The sequence below is a fragment of the Urocitellus parryii genome, chromosome 9 (genome assembly GCF_045843805.1).
Source record: "Urocitellus parryii isolate mUroPar1 chromosome 9, mUroPar1.hap1, whole genome shotgun sequence".
In the NCBI taxonomy this organism is placed as follows: Eukaryota; Metazoa; Chordata; class Mammalia; order Rodentia; family Sciuridae; genus Urocitellus; species Urocitellus parryii.
Genome location: NC_135539.1, coordinates 97,598,202 through 97,620,466, shown reverse-complemented (window position 1 = coordinate 97,620,466; position 22,265 = coordinate 97,598,202).

The following is a 22,265-nucleotide window of genomic DNA, read 5'->3' as shown; positions in this document are numbered from 1 at the left end:
CTTAGAAATTTTTGGTTAAACTCTGCCCTCCATTTTTCTCACCCATCTCATGAAGTTACTGTGCTGTTTGAGCATTAAATAATATATGAAAAGCAATCGCTGAATAATGGGACCCAATAAGTGACAACTATTATCTTTCATGAAATAGGGAAGTTTCCTTTGCAGGATTCTCCACAAGTCTTTATTATTTACTAATCTGATAATGAACTCTGACCCTTGTCCCTGAGACCCACAGAAAAAAAAAAAGTTTCTATTTAGGTCTACTCTATATTGACCATTGCGGGTAGAAATTCCCCTTATGGCCCAGCAGACCTTCTCAGCACCCATCACTGCGACACCAAAGCTGCAGATAGCCATATATCACAGCCAAAGGGGAAGCTCTGGGTCTGATCAGAATGTTAATGTGGCTGCCTTGCACCACAGGCAGCATCAGCCCAAGTGAATGCTGCAGAAAATCTACTGGAGGAGACAGGCAAGGGGAAGACAAAGAGAACTGGCTCTTCGATGCATGGCATCACTGTAGAGATCTTGCCTCCCTGAGGTCTCATGCTAGGCGTGTATTAGAAAACATATCCCAGTGAACTGTGATTAATGAGTTATTAAGCTCCAGTTCCCCCAATAGAGTATCTTATTTATATGTCTGCCTCATGTCCTTAAAAATAAAATTTTTTTAAAAAAAAAGGAAAAAAGAAACATGGTAGAAACTCAATGAAAGTATGGGTGTTTGTTACTGTGCCTCCCCTGTCTCCTCAAGCTCTCTAACCTTTATAGTCGTATTTTTCTTAAAAAGCTTTAATACAAATAAATCATCTAAGCCCATATCCCATGGATCTTGGGAGATTCCATATCTTTCATATTTCCACTCATCAAGTAATTTCTGAGCATTCTTAAGGAAGGCTAAAATGTTCCACAAATCTGTCCTGATTGACACATAACTCTTCCATCAGAAATCCTTAAGATTACTTCTTGCCATCTTTTAATTGGCTTTGGAGTCCACTCCCTGTAATTTCAAATGAAGGATAGACCCTCCACTTCAACTATGCACTGCTAAGAGCAGACTCATAGCATTTAAAGATTCCTCACCAAAGACTCTGGGACAACAAAAGTTGCTTTCACCTGCTACTACACATGGATACTCTTAAGATCCCCTGACTTCTATTTGGCTTCATATTCTTGCCTATTTCTCCACAGATTTACAGTTGGTGGAGTGGGAACTCCCTTCCTCCAGAGAAATCTCCAGGCCTTCTGTAAGGTCCTTGCTTAGCATCTGGATGGCCATCTTAAGTGACAGCCACCATTTTAAGAAAAATTTCTTTTTCTGCCCAAGGGCGTTTCTGAGAAAGTCTCATCACTCCCTGAAACCAGCCCCACCTTAATCACCTGCATTAGGACCCATCTGGCTCTAATCCCTGAGCCTACCCCATAAAAGTCCTGAACCCTAAGACTGTTTTGTCTCTCTCCCTGTGGAGAGATGTGCCTTTATTTGTCAGCTCTGAAAGATAAACTCTCATGTGTATATTTGCCTGGTCTCCATCTTTAATTTCTTGCTCGCCCATCTCCTGGTTCCTCACTTTCCTTTCACCTTCCTTTTCCCAAGGACATGGCCCTACCCCAGTTTTAGGTCAGAGACTAACAGGAAATCCTCTCTCTCCATCTTATTTCCTTTTCTAGTATGACTAACAGTGGAAATATCATCTCCTTCAGGAATAAGGGGCAGTTGGGTCTCTCACCAAAAAAAAAAAAAGTACTCTATTTATCAATAATTTCCAAAGTGTGAGTTGAAAACCCAAGAAAAAAGAAAAGCTTTCCAACATATGAACATTCAGTTTCAGATCTGTCAATGCATTAGGTAGTTTTGTGGCTCAGGTTTGCCTAGTTAAAGAGATGTACCTAAGATCAGATCCTAAAACTATAGAAGTATATTGGGCTTTTCCATTTGATTCCTGATCAGGATCAAATGTTCCTTCCCAATTTGGAGGAACCTCCTTTGTGCAGATCCACAAAGCCAAATGTAGATGATTCACATTCTTTCCACAACTTAGCAACCAAATCAAGGGCACAGATGAGACCAGGGCTGCTGCTATGTTTTCTTATACACTCCTCAGCTCCAAAGTGTGCCATGCACATCTTAGTCATCCTTGATTTATGCATTTATTCTAAAAACATTCCAACAGATGAGAGTAAAATGTCTGGAAGATGGATGTCTTTTTCTAATTTATATAAAGGCTCCATTTATGCTGGTGGTGGTCCTGGTTAGCCCCACCCAATGCATTAAAATCACAAGCAAGTGGTATGAAGATCCAAGTGCATGGAGATTAGCTTTGCAGTGGCTGATAGTTGAATAGTTTCAGAATTGTCTAGGAGTTGTAGTGTCCAGCAGTGAGTGTCAAGAGATGGTTGGGTCTAGTGGCAGCAGCACTGTACATCAATAGCTGTGGCCATGCCCTACCCCAAATGTTCATTCTGCTGAGCTTCCATTGGTGAGTACCTAATTTCCTACACTTGGTTATCAATTCTGTGAGAACCAGGGTCCGTCCACTCTACTTTTTTACACATAGCTAGAGAAAGATTCACAACCATGCAAAAATGCTCACCAATCATAAATGTCCCCAAAGGAAATTTGTTTCCCTCCTTTTCAAGGTACTATTTTAGACCTTTTCTTTCTCCTCAACAACTCTAATACCCTCCAATGTCTCCTCTCCCCATTCTCATCTTCAGCTGATAACTTCATGCTTCATTTCACTGGAAAAATAGGAGCAAATAAGAAACATCTATACCCACCTCTTACTTTTCCCTCCTGTTGCAACGAATGGTCCAACCCTTCACTTGTACGCTACAGTTTATCCCTACTCACCTACTTAAAGAACTTTGTCCCTGCAGTTATAACTTCTCTCGACCAGCATTATCAATTTTCCTTCTCTACAGAGCATTACTGTTTCAATCATCAGCATCATAACTTGCTGTTAGGAGCAAATGTTTCCATTAGATGATAAAACAAAACCAGAACCTCTTTCAGCTCAACAACAGCACCCTACTCAGAATCTCTCACATGGCCTTATACTTCAGGGGGGCAATCCAGCTGCTTCTATCAGAGCCTTCCCATTATGGAGGGGCATCAACTTGTTCTTAACAAAACCGATGCTTATTTTTTAATGTGTATTTGCTTTCTTCATCTCATTTATCAGGATTCTACCAGTGTATCCATTTGTAGAATTTCTATATGACTTTACACCATTGTATACCTTAGAAAATTGCTTCTTTATAGGAAAAGAGGCAATCTGGTTAATGCCTGCAGAACTTAATGGTATTATCACCCAAAGACAGCTTATAGAAATCGGTTCTATCCTTCCATTACCTTTCCAAAAAAGCAAAAATCTTTCAGTCTAAGCTAATCAGACTTGTTTTCTATTTCTTGAAACTAAGCACCCAGAATCTCATGGAAGGCTATACACAAAGATAATTCAGAAACCACTTGCAATCCACAAAATGGTAGTTTTCCAGCTTGTAAAAAAAAAAAAAAAAGAAAGAAAGAAAGAAAGAAAGAAAGAAAGAAATTTAACATTCAATCTCCACCAGGCATCCCATTACAAATAAATAAATGTGAGAATGAATGAACTCCAGCTTTCGACTCTCCAGACTAGGAAATTACGTGTTTAGAAGCCCAAATCGTTAACCTAAGCTCCCTTCTTCCTTATGCTGATTGACCTGTTAGTCTTGCCAGCCATAAAATTGAGCCATAACAGTCAGTAGCAGAAGAAAGTATGGGATTTGGACTTGCTGGGGGCAGGATTCTTTCAGGGTGAGGAGTAGGTGAATGATGGCACTATTTTGGCTTTTAAACCACTTACTAATAATAAATTCTTAGATCAAAACTGATTTTGCAACACAAACTGATGCAATGCCATTCATTCTACCATATTTGCACCCTCCGAGGGCTGCTAGGGTAAAAAACAGAATGAACCATATAACTTGTATTATCACCATTTGTGTCTACTTAGAACTTTCTTCACATTCGCACCACCATCATCAAAAAATAAAAAGCAAAATATAACAAATCTAATAAAAAATACAAGATTTCAATTATCATTACCTATTGCTATGCAGTCTTTGCAGGACTAATGGCTTTGGTGTTCATTAACACACTTAGAACAAAATTCAAAAGGAAATATAGCAACAAGCATTCCCTTCTTCTCCTCTATCCCCACCAAAAAAGAAAAAAATATTTATAAAAATAATCCTTTCTGACAATCACAGTACACTGATCATTATGTCTTAAATTCTTTAAAATATAGGTTTTTTATTTTTATTATTCAGTTATGGCGTCAAGAGAGAACAGTCATTAAAAAGATAATTTGTTACTCAGTATTCCCAAAAAAGGGGTACACCAAATCACAAAGGTACCAGGTACCAGGTACCAGGGTCAGTCAGGAGGCAGAAAGAGTGTTATCAGAAAAAAACATGGGCAGAAGCCTCTATAGTAGTCAAGGGAAAGGCAAGGCAGGGTAAGCAGCTTGGAATTGACTAGTTCAAATAATTTCAGGAGGTTCTGGGCTACAGAGGTGGTCTCTAGTTGTCTGGTACTCCGCCCTGGAATGATTAGAGCATCAGAGGAATTATTGCTTCCTCCAATGTAAAAGCCAGGCAAAGAAAGTGGTTCTGAGCATGGGCTATGAATTGGTTGGTTTTGTTGATATATGAAAGCCTTACCTCTCAGCAAGTCCTTTGCTATGTCTGAGAATTAACTATCCCCATCAGGGGAAGTCTTCCTAAGTAATGAGGCCCCAGATGTCAAAGCATCAAGAATATAGAAGATAAATATACACATATAGTCAATGTAAGCCAAGACACTGGAAGTTCCTAGAGGACCTTCTGAATCATCAAACTATAGGTTAAATCTTAATTATTATCATTTTGGTTATAAGACCTATGACTTTGATCATTCTTTGAGTTTCAAATGACAAAAAAAAATCAATCTGGCTTAGACAAGAAAAATGCAATGGGTTAACTCATGAATCTTAAGGTCTAGGAGTTTAGCTGGCTTCTGGAATGTTTGATTCAAGCATCAGGTCCAGATTTTCTGCATCTGTGGCTGTTTTTCCAGGCCCATCCTCATGGGGCTTCCCTCCCCAAGGCAGGATCACAGGGATATCAAGCTGATATCTCTCCTGCCTGCCACTGAATTCAGAGGAAGAGACAACATCATTTTCCCAGAATTTCCGGCAAATGTCATCTGGGCTCCCACTGGCTCTGGCTGGACCAAATACCCAGCCTTAAACCAATCACTATTGCCAGAAGAAGGCAATTTGCCAGCTGGCTTAAATCCATCAGGATACAGCCCTAGAGCCAAGGATGACACCATCCAAATGAAATTCCAAAGTTGGGAATGGATAGAGGGTACTTTCCTAAAGCAAATGTGGAGAACCATTACCAGAAAGAGAGGAAACTAATGATGAGTCTCAGACATATGATGTCTATCAAAAGTAATTTACTTTGTATTGTAGCTGTTTCAATATTAATCATGTACATGTGCGGTACTTTTTTGAAGGAGGAGGAAGAGCAAGAAATGAGAAAACGCTCATTGTCCATTGTCCCCTGGAAGAATCCTGGTAACTCTACCCTCATCCCTCCTTAGGGTATGATGTCATTATTAAATTTTCTATTGTCAGAGGCAATTCATTTAATTTCCACAATGAATTTTCAGCATTTCAATTCACTTTGGGACACAAGTCTATTCTTTGTTGTTGTTGTTTTTTAAATAAAAAAACACCATGGAATTATCAATAAGAAATTTCATATGTTAGCCCTACCTGTCTTTAGTACCTGCTCTCCTCCTAAAATTGATAATGATTTTCTTGCTTCATTTTAAGGGCAGAGTTGAGGTACTTATGGGGATAAATAATGAAGAGAAAGTCAAATAAATTTCTTGCCCCACCACCTCAGTCAAAAAAGAATCCCCCCTGCCCCGCCAACCCTGGAAACCAGGAGAAATAATGGGGCATCACTGTTCTATAGAGACTCTATTTAACTACACAATGGAGGACATTCCCATCTGCTCTGTCCAGGTTTCTCTTGCCATGTCAAGGGAGAATTCTGGCTTCCCACCAAAGCTAGGGATTCGAGTGAGATCAGAGTGAGCGTACACTAATATTTTTTTAAAAGGGGGGATTTGTGTTACTATATAAATTTATTAAATTAATATAAAGCAATTTAAAAGTACATACCATACACTCCTTAATACAAGCATCAGGAACACCATATCCTGAAGTCGACTGAGACTGGGGTAGAAACCTAGGCTACAGGAAGAAAGTCTATTAAAAAAAAAAAAAGTTTAACACAAGGTTTAATATTGAACGTCATTGCTGTACAGCATGCATCAGAATCTCCCCCAAAAAATATCAAACCCAACTGCTGAGCCCCCCCCCCCAGAGTTGCTGATTGAGCAGAATTGGAGTGAAGCCTGAGAATCTGCATTTGTAGCAAGTTCCCAGCGTGTCCCTGATGCTAGTGTTCAGGAAATCACACTTTGAAAGCCACTGGTATATATTCTACGTGCTGTTTTATTGGTAGCTAATCTCTGTTAAAAGCAAGGTTCTAAAATGCCATTCTAGTTTATGGAGTCCTAAATCTGGCCTTCGGACTTGTTAAGAACTTTAATATAACATAAGGCTCGTGTTTCTTGCTTTGGAGAGCAAGTAAGGAAAATTGGGAAGTCTGCACTTCCCCTTAGTCCTAGCTACTGAATCAAGTAAGAGCTTTCACGTGATCATGCTTTTAAGAACTGCAGCAGCAAGAACAAGAGTCGAGGCATAAATATGACTCCCCAAAGCCCAGGGCAGTAGTTGGTGGAGAAGGGCATCTCTTCCGTGTTGGTGTGGCCATCAACAATACTCAGGATGGCTGGCTTGGAACTGGGGGCCTTGACAACTCTGATTTATAATTATTCCAACGAGAAAGAAAATGAATTTGATAAAAAAAAATGTTAAGATGTTCTTCTTGGTTTGGACCATGAAATTTCTAGGACAATTTTATATTCTGTAAATGCCTGGCTCATAGGTCCCTAAATGCCATTATTTTAAAGGGAACTGCTGTTGGAAAAGTCCACAGCTCAGTCCTGTCATAAACCGCCCTCCTTTGCATGGATTTGTACCGCCAAAAAAGTAATCCTCTCCCCTTGAGCATCACATTGTTTCCACTTCAGAAAGTCTCCAAAGAACAGGGCAAAAACTTTACCCACCATGAGGGTGTGGGGGGCAGGATGGGGTGATGGGAAGGCAATATGTAACTGCACACACATATGGTTTCTATAATAGTGATTTAAAAAAAAAAAAAACTAAGTTTGAACTAGCTCTCTGATAAAAACTGCCTGATTGAGGATGACAGGCCCAGAAAACCTACCTCGGCCCTCAGGAGGGGAAGCACCTGTGCTTGATTGGTGCCTCCGAAGGGAGACCTGTGCTGTGTGAGGTGATTTTTACACTCCCTCGCCGACCTCTCCCCATCACCTCTCTCCATCCATGAGCCAACTTCATATGTTTTCAACTGGGTCGTGATCTGGAATCCATAAATAATACACATGTGAGGAAAACTTACCTCAGGAAAATAGAAGCCAGAAACTTGTGACCACAAAAATGGAGCTGTCCCAGAGGCCTGGGGTCTCCTCTGAAACAATATGGTGGCCATCGGAGCCTCCACAGCTGCCAGGCCCCACGTCAGAACCCGACAAACCTCACAAAAACCAATTCAGAAGGATTGAGTGTCCTTATGGAGTGCTCTCCTACCTCCCGTCTCCCTCAGTTACTGAGTCTGGGGAGGAAACCCAAGCTATGGGAAGAAAGTCTCCTCATGCTTGAGAGAAAGTGGTCTAAACCCTGGGCAGGCTTCTCTCCCCAGAGGCCCTGTTCATTAAAACACAAAAGCACTCCATCTCTGTACCAGTATCTTACAAGAGGCCAAGTGTTCCTGTCTTTATTTTGGGACAGGAACACTTGGCAGGAGGGGATTTTTTGGGGGGTATAGGGGTTTACCCAGGATTGAACTCAGGGGCATTCAATCACTTAGCCACCTCCCCAGCCCTATTTTGTATTTTATTTACAGACAAGGTCTCCCTGAGCTGCTTAACGCCTCGCTTTGGTTGAGGCTGACTTTGAACTTGTGATCCTCCTGCCTCTCAGCCTCCCAAGCCGCTGAGGATTGCAGGCGAGTGAGTGCTACCACAACTGGTGGTGACTTTTTAAGTTAACAAATAATAATTGTACATATTTATATGGTAAAATGTGATACTTTGATATATGCTTACAGTGTGAGATGATGGTTAAATCGGGCTCTTTACTGAATCCATCCCATCCCATCACATTGTTTTTGTGATGGAGACATTTAAAATCCACTCTAGGCGATTCTGAAATATATCTGCATTACTATTTATAATAGTTTCCATTCTGTGCAACAGATCACGAAAGCTCATTCTCCTTAACTGAAACTTGGTTCCCCTCGATCAATATTTCCACTTCCCTTGCCTCCCCTGCCACAGCCAGCCTCTGGTAATGACCATTCCACTCCAAATGTCAACGTTTTTAGATTCCATCTATCAGCGAGATTCTGCAGTACTGTTCTTTCTGTGCCTGAGCTTAGTATAATATCCTCCGGGTTTATCCAGGTTAATGCAAATGACAGGGTGCCTTGGCTAACCCTGACACTCTTTCAAATTTCCCGCCCTGCCTTCTGCCCATCACTGACCCAGACATTCCTTTCCCCTCTGCCTAGAAGGTTCTTTCCTCTAGATCAACACACAACAAGCATCTTCCTATCAAGCCTGTTGATTACCCTTCCATAAAGGCAGCCCTACAGGCCCTCCCACCCCATTACCTGTTCCCTGCCTTCCTAGGATTTATCCCTGTACAAGAAGTCCCAGGAAGGCAGGAAGTTCCTGAGTATTGTTGACCACTGTCCCCCAAGTATTGGCGTAAGTGTTTGGCAAATGTTTGCTGAAAGAGTAAATGAATCCTGAGGTGATTTCCAATTTGTGGGCACTGACCCAGTTTCTCTTGAAAAATTGAAAGATTTGGCAACATTGAGCCATTCTCATTCCCATGGAGTCAGAACCGCACAGAGGTTTAAAGGAGAAGCTCCCTTGTTTATAAGGTAATGAAGATACAGCAGTGTATCGCTCAATGAGGGGATACATTCTGCCCACGTGTGGTCAGTAGGCAGTTTTGTTGTTGTGCAATCCTTGTAGTGTGTACGTACACAAACTTAGATGATAGAGCCTACCGCACACCCAAGCTCTGTGGTATAACCTTATTGCTCCTACACTACCCGCCTGTACGGCATGCTGCTGTATGAAATACTGTAGGTGATTCTAACACAGTGTTAAGTATTTTTGTATCTAAACATAGAAAAGGTACAGTAAAAGTACTGGGTGACAGGAGTTTTTCAGCTCCCTTGTCATCTTATAGGACTGCCATTGCCTATGCCCTCCCTCAATGACCAAAACATCTTTACATAGTACCCGACGACAGTTTGGTTTAATTCAGCATCCACCCACCCAACTTTGGTCATTTTCAGGCTATCATTTGTTTGCTACCTTTATGTGTTTGTCTGGTTCATCTCTACCCTAACCATACCACCCCGGGGGCAATGCCCGGCACAGGTGTCTCGACAAGTGAGCCTCCTGGTGTCAGCCAGCCCTAAGAGAAAACAAAGGAAGTAAAAAGAGATGCAACTCAAACCAACAGATATCTAGCAGTATCATGTTAGTGCTGCAGGATGCTTTGGTTGAATTTTTAAAAAATGGTGAAAACTGCCTCCAAGCCAAGACTCCTTCAAATATGTTTCTTGTGATCCTTGCCATCACCTTGCCTTGTGGCCATCACCCAAGGGTCAAAAAGGAATAGAAGTTGGCAGGAAAGAATGCAGAGTGCAGGTGCCCCCGAAATGCAAGAGCTGAGGTCTCTCGTGACTTTTCCCACGTGCATTCTCAGCAGGACATGCTCAGAACCTAGGCCCAAAATCCTGTCTAATTGAGACAGTCAGGGTGCATATATCATGGGACATAACCAACCTAGCACAAGTTGAATGTGTTAAACAAACTCTTTCAGCAATTTCCTTTGTCACCTCTTTTTCAGTTCATGAATTCTTCTCCAGACTGCATTTTGAGGAATGCTGTTCATGTCACTCTACCTCCCTCTCTGTGACCCTTTCTTCTGTCCCTGGAGAAATGAGGGCTTTTGCCACTGAACCTCGAGTCTGTTTGCCTTTGCCTCCAGGTTAACATTCTTCTCAGTGGCAGTGGCTCATCTGGCTGACTTGGATTGAATTTCCCATCTCTGGTCACCCCGGACAACCCAGCTAGGTCCTCTTGGCCTCTCCCCAGCTCAGGCAGGGTGTTCTGCTTCCCCATCTCTCTGATTCCACATTTCCCCCTTTGTAATAAATCCTAAATGCATCCTTCTTATTCCTATGGGGCCTCCATCCTTCCCTACACCCCTCCTCCCTCCGATACTCACTCCAGCAGCAACATTCCACTTATAATAAAAGGATTCAGATTCTTTATCAGATTTTTAACAGGGCTTCATTAATAGGATTTCAGTATCTCCTAAACCTGACTAATTGAATCAAGGATCTATGGAGATGCTTGGGTACCTTTCTTTCATCGTATTCATTTTTTTTTGTTTTTCCTTAATTAATTTTTTTGAGGGGAAAAGGCTTACTATAAGTGTGAAGGACTCTTGGCGGACCTCAGTTATCCATATGATTCCTCTACCCCCAATCACGAGAACTCCAGGGTGGTCTTTGCTCATTAGCAATCCTATGGTCCAGGATAGGGTTGCTATCCTCCAGAGTAACTCATTTTTGTCTCCTGGCTGACCTTTGCCACTCCTAATCTCACTTGCACCTGTGATAGCTAGAACTAACCAACTGGATTTCTGTCCCTTCATTTGATCATTTCCATGCATCTGTTTTCTGTTTGCGGGTAGTTAGTGAGTTATTGGTTGTTGAGTGAAAGAGTTTTGTTTCCATTCATAGTATTTCAGAAAATTGTTGGAAAGTTAAATTCCGTTCTTCTCCAGGGTTCTTTCTCTTATGTTTCCTCTGAGCATGACGGAAAAAATACAAAGTGGTGGCTAAGAAAACAAGGTCCAGTGGCTGAATGGTGAGGGGAGCTACTTCAGAATTATACCCCTGCTAATCTCCTTCTCTCTGCTAAGCCAAACTGTGGGGACACTTCTGCCCATCACACCCCTTCCTCAGCTCCATCCTAATTCCCCCAGTAGTTGGATGCCTCCTTGACTTTCCTGAGCTTGTCCTTCCCTCTTGTGATCTTGACTCTAGAAATTTAAAGTCCCTTTCTTTTAGTGCTGCCACCACAATCTTCCCCTCTCAGTCACAGAGATATACACAGAGGGCACAGATTTCAGACATAGGCACACATGCCAGTGCACACACACACACACACGCAGAAATTTATTGCTCTCTAAATGTTGCCACTCTTACAGATTTATTCTTTGAAAAGTAAAGTTTTTCCTCCTGGGATAAACCTGGAGGGAGTTAATGGGGAAAGAAAGCCCTGCATATTCAAGCAGCCCACCCAGACCCCAGGAATCTGGCAAAGGAGGAAGGGAATAATGGAAGGAGGAGCAAACATAAATCTCAAAAAGATCAGAGGACTGCAAATACCAACAGTCTCTGAAGGCACCTGAGGCTTTAGAACCACTGCAAAGATTCCGGTGCACCAGAAGATTTATAACAGCATCTGGTCCATCTGCAGGTGGATTAGATGAGGAAAGAAACCTTCCATTCCCAGAAGCAGAAAATACAGAGCAGTGAATCTCAAGGTGAGGACAAATGCTTAGTAAATTACCTGGGGAACTTGTATAAACTAGGCATGCCCATGCCTGAGATTCTAAAAGGCATATCAGAGTCCCTTGGGTCAGCTTGCATAGCTTAAAAGCTCCCAGTGATTCCATTAAGTCACCACCACAGAGTCTTCCTGATGCAGATTTTAATTCCCCAACCTGGCTGATACACACAAGTTCATGAAGGACGGAAGCTGGCTTGGAAATGTGTCCTATCAGGTTTATAGGCAACTCCAGCTCCCTGGGTAAGGAAACCTTGAGGAAGGGGAGTCCAAGGATCTCTGTAGACATCTGGGAAAGAGTCAGGGCAATATTTTAGCACGTGCTGAAGAGTTCTAAATCTTCTTGCTACTTATAATGGTAGCCTCTAAGTCAAAAAAGTAACCGCCATCTTGGATAGCATTGCTGAAGAGTGTGGTATGTGACCCAAAAAAATCCCAGTCTCAAGCTCAACCTCTAGAAAAGCTTGAAAGTGCTGGCTTCTTAGATTCCACAATCCAAGGAGTCCAAAAGGTGTGAGTTTGCAAGAAGATGAAAAGATGGAATGGGAGATGGATGATAGGGAAGGGAAGGGGAGAAAAGTTCTGTGCTTGCCCTACAGAGATGTAACCCCCAAACTCCCCTGAGAGCTGTGTGAATGAATGAGCCACCACCGTAGGCCTTGAACTGAAGGGATGATTTGTGGTTACAATACAAATTTAATTTCAGGTAACATTTCTATTTATTATTCAAAGACATTTCCAACTCAGGGGCCAAAAAAGAGGCAAATAAAGGAAGAAACACAACCAAAGAGAATCAGTCCTTGTGAATACCAAAAAGAAACAGTCCCTCTTTCCCTTTCTTCCACTCACACATGGATCAACAAAATTTGCTACTAAGTCAGGCTCCATGAACATGGTTGTCTAAGGTCTGAATGTGGAAGGGGCCTTGGGTGGATGTGAGGGAATGGGGCTTGGATGTGAGGACATCCCTCTCCATCCTCTTTACTGACAGACCCACTGTCCCAGTTGCTGGAAGTACATGATAAGAAAGCCTTCGACTGCTAACCTTTAGGGACAGCTTCCACTGCAGAGAGCCACCTCACCCTAGCACTCATCCACATGGCCCACATCCACAGACTGACCCACACAGGGGCAAAAATGCCTGATCATCTCAGCACAACTCGGGACAACCCTGGTGGTCCCCACCTTCTGGTATTCATGTTCCTCTCCTTGAGTATAGGTTGGAGCTAGGGACTTGTTTCTCATAAATAGAATATGGCCAAAGCGATGGGATGTCACTTCTATAAGTAACTCACCAAAGACAGACCTCCCTCTTGCCCACTGTCTGTCATCCGCTCCCTCTGTTGTGAGAGGCTCTATGGAGAGACCCGTGACCATTTGAAAATTGTTTTATTTACTGTTTTCTTCACTGCTCTTAACATTACTCATTTGTTAATTTTTTTTTAGTTTTATCTATATTTTTCTTTTTTTATTAGTTGTTCAAAACATTACAATGACCTTGACATATCACATATCATACATTTGATTCAAATGGGGTATGAATTCTTATTTTTCCCACGTGTACAGATTGCAGGATCCCATTGGTTATACAGTCACGTATATTTTTCATTATTTATAAGCTACTTGAGGGTAAGGATTTTGCCTGTCCATTGTAAGGCATCCAGGGCCTAGTAAAACCCCCACCCATGGTAAGCACTCAATGAGTGAATGAGTGAGTCAAGGAATGAGTGAATGAATGAGTGAACCAGTTCAGTGTCGTTCTCCAGACTCTTATAACCTCTTCCATTTTGCCAGCACAGAAGATCTACAGGAGTGGGGAAAAGGATTCCCCCAGGTAGTAAGTGTTTGGCCAGCAGGAGGGCAGGAGATGTTTAAATGCAAGGTATTTCTATCATTTTTTTCCTCACAACAAAGCTATGAAGTTATACTACTATGACCTCCCCTTCGCAGATGAGCAAATTGAAGAACACAACCAGAGAGTCATTGAGTCAGAATTTGAACTCAGATCTGACTCCAAAGCTTGGGTTCTTTTCACTGCCCTCCCCTACAGGGATGGCTATTATAGAGACATCCCACTCCTACCTGGAACCACTTGTGGCACAAAGTTGGTACTCAATAGGTATTTGTTGAATAAAACCTGTGCTAGGTGCTCAGACTATAAAAAAAACTATCATAATGCTTAGGGAATAGTGGGGCCCCCATCACATGGAACACAGCAGAAATGATGATCATAAAAATAACTTATTGAGGGCTTGGGCTATGGTAGAGTGCTCACCTAGCACGTGTGAGGCCCTGGGTTTGATCCTCAGAACCACATAAAAATACACAAATAAAACAAAGATATATTTAAAAAAAGAATTTATTGAACATTTGCTATGTGTAGGATGCTCTTCTAAGCACTACATGAATTCATGTATTCAATCCTTCCAACAAACTTATTATCTTTATTCTACAGATGAAGAAACAGAGGCCCAGAGAGACTAAGTAACTTATTAAAGATCCCAAAGCTAGTGAGTGGCAGAACCCAAGCAGTCTGGCTCCAGAGCTCTGCTCCCACCAGTGCACACTGTACCAACATTATATGATAGATAACAAATATAATAGCATACATGTGTACCTGAATGTCAAAAATCCCTAATGGCATTGAACAGCATTAACCGAAAGAGGAGTGAATGACCCTGTTCAAAGTACGGCACCATCAAAGACATTCTAAATCCAAGCCTCACATGTCCCCAGTGAGAGCATCCACAAGCCCTTGTCATCCCAGGCACCGCCAGGCCCTAGTCATGCCTAAGGACATGTCTCTGCCCTTATCTGATCCACCTGTTCCTCCAGCTTTATATTGAGACCTTACCACCCAAGAAACTGGCAAGTAAGACCACATGCCTCCTTGACCCTATCCACAGCCTCACCAACAGAGGTCATGTCTACCCAGAGCCAGCATACTGTGAAGATGACTATATACAGTCATATGCCGGATAATGACATTTTGGTCAATAGCAATGGTCCTTTACATAAGGTTATATCACCTTGTGATGTTGTAACCAGCTTAGTTTGTGTAAGTACACTCTGATGTTCACACTATCACTAAATCAGCTAACAATGCATTTCTCAAAACATATCCCTGCTATTCAGTGACACCTGGCTATATTGATATTATGATGAAGCCAGAACAGGGCATCTTAATCTCAAGGAGCAGAGATCACCTCTATAGGCAGAAAGGTTCTGGAGAATCCTCTCACTTTAGCAGCATCTGCCTAGAGTTCCATATGGAAGGATACAAGCTCTGTTCATTAGTGTAGGAATTTGGTTTCAGATGATCTAAACTGTGTCTGAAGAGGCATGCCCCTTCAAAAAGGCCTTCTTTTTTGTTTGTCTGTTTGTTTGTGGGGTTTCTTTGTGTGTGGGGTGGGGTGCAGGGATTGAACTCAGGAGCACTTGACCACTGAGCCACATTCCCAGCCCTATTTTTTGTATTTAATTTAGAGACAGGATCTCACCGAGTTGCTTAGCACCTGGCTTTTGCTCAGGCTGGCTTTGAGCTTGCAATCCTCCTGCCTCAGTCTCCTGAGCCACTGGGATGACAAGTGTGCACCTCCATGCCTGGCAGAAAGACCTTCTTAAATTCCTTTTCTGTATAAGTGAAGATCTGCTCGTGAACTTCTTCACACATCTCCAAGCTTTAGGTATGATGGGGAGCCATCAGTCCTAGGAAATGAGCTGTGAGAATTAACTCCAGAGTGATAATTTAAAACTTCCAGAAAAGGAGAGGGAAGCAGAACACATTAAGCAGATTTTGGTCACACATTTCACCCCTCAACCAGCAGTCAGATCAGTCAAATAAATAGTATATCCACTCAAGAGTCACCTGCAAAAGGGTTGGGGATATAGCTCAGTGAGTAGAGTGCTTGCCTTGTGTGCATGAGGCCCTGGGTTCAATCCCCAGCACCACAAAAAAAAAAGACCTGTAAGAAAAGAGTGGTAACCAGATATTTCCTTATGAACTAGGGAAAGAGGAAGATCAAAAGGGCCTTTTGTCCTTTTTCAGGCAAGGAGACAGGGGTTATCTAGATTTATTTTGTGAAAATCAGCTTAAAAAGGAGAATGTTCACTGATGCTCCCCATCCCCCATGAAACGACTTTAATTCTGACTGCAGGAGAGTATTCAGGGGCATTGTGGAATAAAACTAACACCTCCAAAGAGCCATCAGGGAGCCAGCGCTGCATACAGAGCACAGGAGCAGCGTGACCAGCATATGATATCTCTGCAACGGACATTCGGACATTCGTCCAGTGCACTGAGATAACAACCTTGCTTTTCACAGTTTCTTTGTTTCCATAATCTCTAAAATCAAATCCAATTCAAATGTGAGGTATTGAAGGAAAGAGCTCTTTAATGAGCATGGAAAATGAGTGGCAAAGCTCAATCTTTTTTTTTTTTCTAAAAGCATAAAAGAGAAGTACATAATTAGAAGGATGCATAATTGAAGGTTAATTGAGGAGATAGGAGGACTTTCAATGTGGTATGTCACTTGGGGAGTCTCTGTGACAGTGAAGGTCCAATGAGAAAGAGGCCTATGACTAGAAAAATTATTTCCATCAGCAACACGGAGGAAAAAGGACTAAAGCCACTGTCTGCTTCTGAGGCATGGTTTATGGAAGGCTTTGTCACAGGCTGGCTGTGTGAAAGCCAGAGCTCTATATCTGCCTAATGAGATGGGTAATATCATCTTCCTCATCTTTTATCCTGAGGAAGTTAGAATTCATATAGGTTTTCCGTACTTCCCAAGCTGACTCAGCCAGGACCCACATCTTCTGACTCCCTACTCTGTTCTCTGCACTGTCACTCAGAAAAGTGGAGCATGGTCTTTTCAGATCTTTCCCCACCTCACAGAGAAGGTACCCACTGGGTAGGCCAGAGGGAGGCAAAGCCAAGGAGGTGCCTTGCTTAGAGTCTGCACTCCTTCCTCCCCACAAGCACATCCATGGTGTGGAGGGAATTTCAATTTCAATACACACAGTGAACCCATCACACACACACACAGAGTACACAGAGATGAAGAAATTGTTCCCAGTCCTGGCTGACATCTTGTCCTGTGGTTTTCTGATCTCTCCCTTCAAAATTCACAGCCCCAGCAGATGGAACCAAAGTTATACACACACACACACACACACACACACACACACACACACACTCCCTAGCTCTCACCCAAACTGCCTTCCAATCCCCCTGGTGAGTTCTCTCAATGGCCCAGGTTCCATACCTAGATCACAAATGAATTGAGGCAGAGGAGGTACCACTCACTTTCTCCACCATCAACCACTGAGAACCAGCCCTTCATAGGGCAGAGACAACATATGCCACAGTGGCTCAGCACAGAATTTAGGGTCAGACTGTGTTGGATTCATATCTCAGTTCTGCCTTTCTTCAGGCAATTGCAACTGCTCCAAAAAGCACATTCACACAGTCACCTCCAGGGAAAATATTCACAGATAACACCCAATGAATGACACCCCCCAGGGTCGTAGCATGCCGTGGCCCCAAGCCAGTAACCAGACTAATCAGCAGTGAACTAGTAGTGTTACTTGAGAAAAAGCTGATCTCCACTTTCTTTTATTTATGAAGTGTTTACATTAATGTCTACAGCTCTAACTTACTCTAAGGACTAAATTAGATAATATATGTAAAGTGCTCAGCACAGAACCTGGCACATTAGAAACATAATTTCTAACAATTATTATCTTTCAAGTCTCCAAATATGGGGTAATATCCACACAGGACTGTTAGAGGTAACTGCTCCATGAAAGGAGGTCTACATCCCAGAATTTTCCCCATTCCTATCTGTAAACCTTACTTGATTTTCCAGACAACCTGAAATCTAGGTAACCTAAGTTCTTCATAGAAAGGGGTGAATTTGAGGGGAAATAAAGACAGAGAAGTTTTGATTAGAATGATATAGAGCAAAGAGCCCATATCTCCACACCATACCACCCTTAACCCATCCATGTGGGCTTAGACATATATCACCTCATTCTTAAAATAATGGGACATCAGACCCTCACTTATACTAACCAGGGCAAGGGATTTGTGTATGGAATTAGCAAAAATAAAATTTGGATACAAATACTTCTGTTATGCTGTGTACATGGTACAGTTTGTCATATGTTTGCACGCTAGTCCTTGTCAACTGGGGTTCCAGGAGAGAGTTTGGGCCTAACTCTCAAAGAGAGACATCTTCATACTCATGTGCATACACATTACACATAATTAACTCTCTTCCATGCATAGTGCTATCTATGTACTATCCCTAAGAGAAATGAAAAACCAATCACTCCTTTTCTATGCTCTGTGGCTCAGATGAGGAGCCCATGGGGTACACAGACAGATTTCATTACTTCTAGTTTAAAAATGAGAAAACACATAGTATAGAGAAGCAAATTAACCAAGATGACAAGACAAGGTCAAACGTTGAACTTGGTCTGTAGACTCCAACCCAGGTATTCTTTTGTCACAAACAGGTGAGTCTAAAAAGTGGCTACTTCTAACACCTGTATCCTTAATCACACTAGCACGATCATCTCCTCAGAGACTTTTAAGGAAGAAGGAATTTAAAGTTTATCTGCCGCAATACTTTCATTTTACAGATGAGAAAACTCATTTTATCAGGTACCATTATAATGTCCACTTCTGTCTAATGAGGTTGTTTCCACATCCCAGTTAATAGTCCATATTAATATAACTTTGCTAATATAGACTCAGTGGATTGTGTTCAATTTAAAAGGTGCAGAGGAAACAGATGAGTTCACAAATCCTGTCCCTTTAGAGTCATATTTTAGTCCTATGCCCTGACTGGCCACAAACTTAGGAGCTGAGGAAAGTCACTTTGTTCTGAAGTTTTATATAATGAAATTAGATTATTAGAGAATTTTTGTTCCATTAAGTTCTCTTCCAACTCTAAAATCCCTTATCTGGGAAAGTACTTTGAGAGGTCAGGTGCTTCAGCCACTGTCCACCTCTCTTAGAACCAGTTCTAGTCTCAATTCATCCTTCTGCGTGTCTATCATTCTGAAGATGACTTTAGTGAAGACACTTATTTAACTTCTGATTAGTGTCTAAGAAAATTTACCTCGAAACGGTGAGATCAGACCTTTGGACAGGAAGATGAGAGTTTCCCTTTCTCCAGATTTAGTCTAGAAAGACTTCAAAAGCTTTGGACTGAAAGTGTAGTATCTACATTCCCATGTCCACACTTGCATGATCATGACCCTCTTCCTTAGACTCCCAAGATTTACTGTTCTAACCTAAGATAGCCCTCGCTTCTGAGCCTCCCTGTTCCACGGAAAAGATGCTGGATGCAAGGCATTCCCAGGGGCTCAGTCTATGGGGCTGAAGTCTTTCCAATGGCTGAAATCCTCTACAAGAGAAAAAAAAATTCATTGTCCAAAAGTGGAAATCAAAAGCAAGAATTAAAAGGCAAGATATGGAGTCAAGCAGATATAAGAAGATGACTGCAGTAATAGGTTGGGCAAGACAAAAAATCATGGATTTTTACAAATGCAGAACTTCATCACAACTGAGGATCTTTGATCATTTTTATTTAAGGAAATACAAATAATTTTAAAAACAACCACAGAACAAACCATTTTTTCATATGTGACTCTCTAAATGGTAAAATGATAACAGAATAAAAGATGAAGTACTTTTACAGGTACTTCTTCCACACCTGCACGTGGGCATGCTTGGTCACAAGGTCATTCTCAGGAATTTAGGGTCTAATCTTTTCATTCCTTTCACAACACAATTTTTCTATACATTTTCATGTATCTAGATCAAGTTCATTTAAGAGAGCTTGAAATGCAAAGATAATCTGTAATAACTAATTATAGTTTCTGAATTTTTAACTACTTATGATGCCTCATAGGGATTTTTTCACCTAGGTTATCTTTTCTTATTTAAAGTATAGTAGTTTTCATTATGCAAATGTATTGGTAATAAGCATATTTATCCTATTAATGATAAGGCATTTTTAATCAGAGGTTCACTCACAAATGCTTAGGTGCTATGGAAACTTACTCCTACACTATTTCTTTTAACACTTCTTTGGATCCCAGTGTCTGCCACTCAGGATCAAATGAGTAAGACTTTAGTACCTACTCATTTTCAGCCTTCCTCTAGCAGGAAAAAGATGTAGTGCAAGAAGTTCACGGGGAATCTGGTTTTAATTGGAAACTAAATGTACGTAATCTTATTAGACTTTTGACATTTCCTAAAAATAAGAAATGGACTCATTTTAAGATGGGGCCCCTGAAACTTTGTAGGTCAACGTCATTACTGTCAGAGCAGATAAGGGACAGAGAGGCACCAGGTTCAAAACTTTAAAGAAGGTAGTCTGCTCTTGTCCTTGACCACCAGACAGCCTCCTTTCAAAGGCAAATAGTCACCCAGGCTGAACTCTGAGTTCATCCAGGAACTACTTTCAAGTCATGGAGGACTACTTCCACCTGGGTTTTACATAGCAAAACCGAGTCCCAGCACAAACAAGAATGAATTCAGTGCTGGGGAGAGGGAGGAAAAAGGGAAGTAAAATTCCATATTTGGGGTACTTGAGTATTCACACTATGTGGAATCAGTACCAGAAATCTGAGCATGACCAGCTGATTATAGTCATGAGTTCAAAAGGCAGGACCTTGATCTTCAGAAGATGCTCAACAGAGCACAAGGACATCTACCCACCTGCCTCATCAGCAACTAGTGGAAATGAGGGATAGGAAACACTCCAGTGGCCCAACTCACATCAAACAAAATGATTATACCTCTTTCAGAGCTTTTAGAGAAGAACTATGAGAACCTTTAAATTAAATCATGTGCCCATTTCCCCCATTGGGGAGCTGTAGTGGAAGCACTGTGCTGAAATATTGATGCTGCTTTCAGGTTCTGCAAGGAAGAATTCTGTGATCAGTTACCAAAGTCTGCCATTGACACTGAAGTGGAAATAGAGTGGTGCCATTTGTATGTGAATTATGTATTAAAATAACTACTAAAATTAAAATATTATCTCTATTAGATGATTTCTGAAAGGTGTTTGAGAACTTGCATATACCTTTTACTTTTTCAGTTAACATCTAAATATTTTCATATCTTGAAAGGGTCACAGAGGGTGTGACTTATGGTATATTGCAAATTTCAATATTCTAAAATAAATGCATTTCTCTTTTAAATATAGACAATGGAATTTAAGTAACATAATCTTGAACACCATTATCCAATGTTTAAAAAATACATATGCAATTTTGATAATAGAAAATGTACATCACTCTTTTTTCTTCTTGATTTTAATTTCATTCCATTTGTCTAACAGATTTTAACCTAATATAATATTTTCTTCACATAAAAGTTTCTTACTGATCACCCACTTAACTGTCTGCAATAAAATACACATTACTGAAATTATTTTAAAATATTTGGTAACTATAAGACAAAGTATTTAAATTTTTATAGATTGAATTGAATTATAATTATTAACTTATAATTTATCAAAATAACATGACTATATCAAATTTTTTGAAATAATTATTAATTATAAATGTGACTTTAGAAAAAGAAACTATATTTCCTAATGAGATGAAGAGAATCAAGCTGTTTTCTTTCATTCCAGCTCATCTATCTTGATAAAAATTACTTATCGCTAAAATAAGGCAGAGTTTAGGTTGTGAAAGACTTTGACATGGACAGAAGAGCATATTAGGTATCCTTTCAAAGAAAAGCTGAGTGTTGTCTTGAAGGACTCTCCCATCCCCTATGCAAAAGGTTATAAGATTCTCTAAGGGTATGTGCTTTTGATTGTCTTTGACAGTTAATTTTACAATTCTGTTAAATCGTGGCAAATTAAAATTCAATTATTTTTATATTCTATAAAAATATAAACTAATTTTGTCTAATAGAGAAACAACTGATTTTTGCTTTTTAGAAAACATGATTCTACACATTAGATTTCATTGCCCTGTAGGCAATTATAATAACCTGTTTTACATCTATTAGAAAATTCACATCAGCATTCATGATTGTCTTTATATGTGTATACATGAGCCAGGACTTCTCCTTTTGAAAATGCTGCTATAATAATCAACTGTATTTTCACCTTTCATTTTTATAGACAAAAGCCCTAAGAAACTATCCACATATGTATGTTGAAGGAGTTTATTTATAGTAACGGCATTCTATCTTTGAACGTCTGAGTTATAGGTCAAATCATATAAAAATCTATTATCAAAGAATATTTGTAATTATTTTAGAGCTGAAATTTTAATTTCGCCCTTCTTCAGTTTTAGGGTCATTTGTTTTCTCAAAATTATGTCTTTTAAATCTCTCTGAACCCCTGGAGATATTTATATGGTGAGACAGTGTACCACA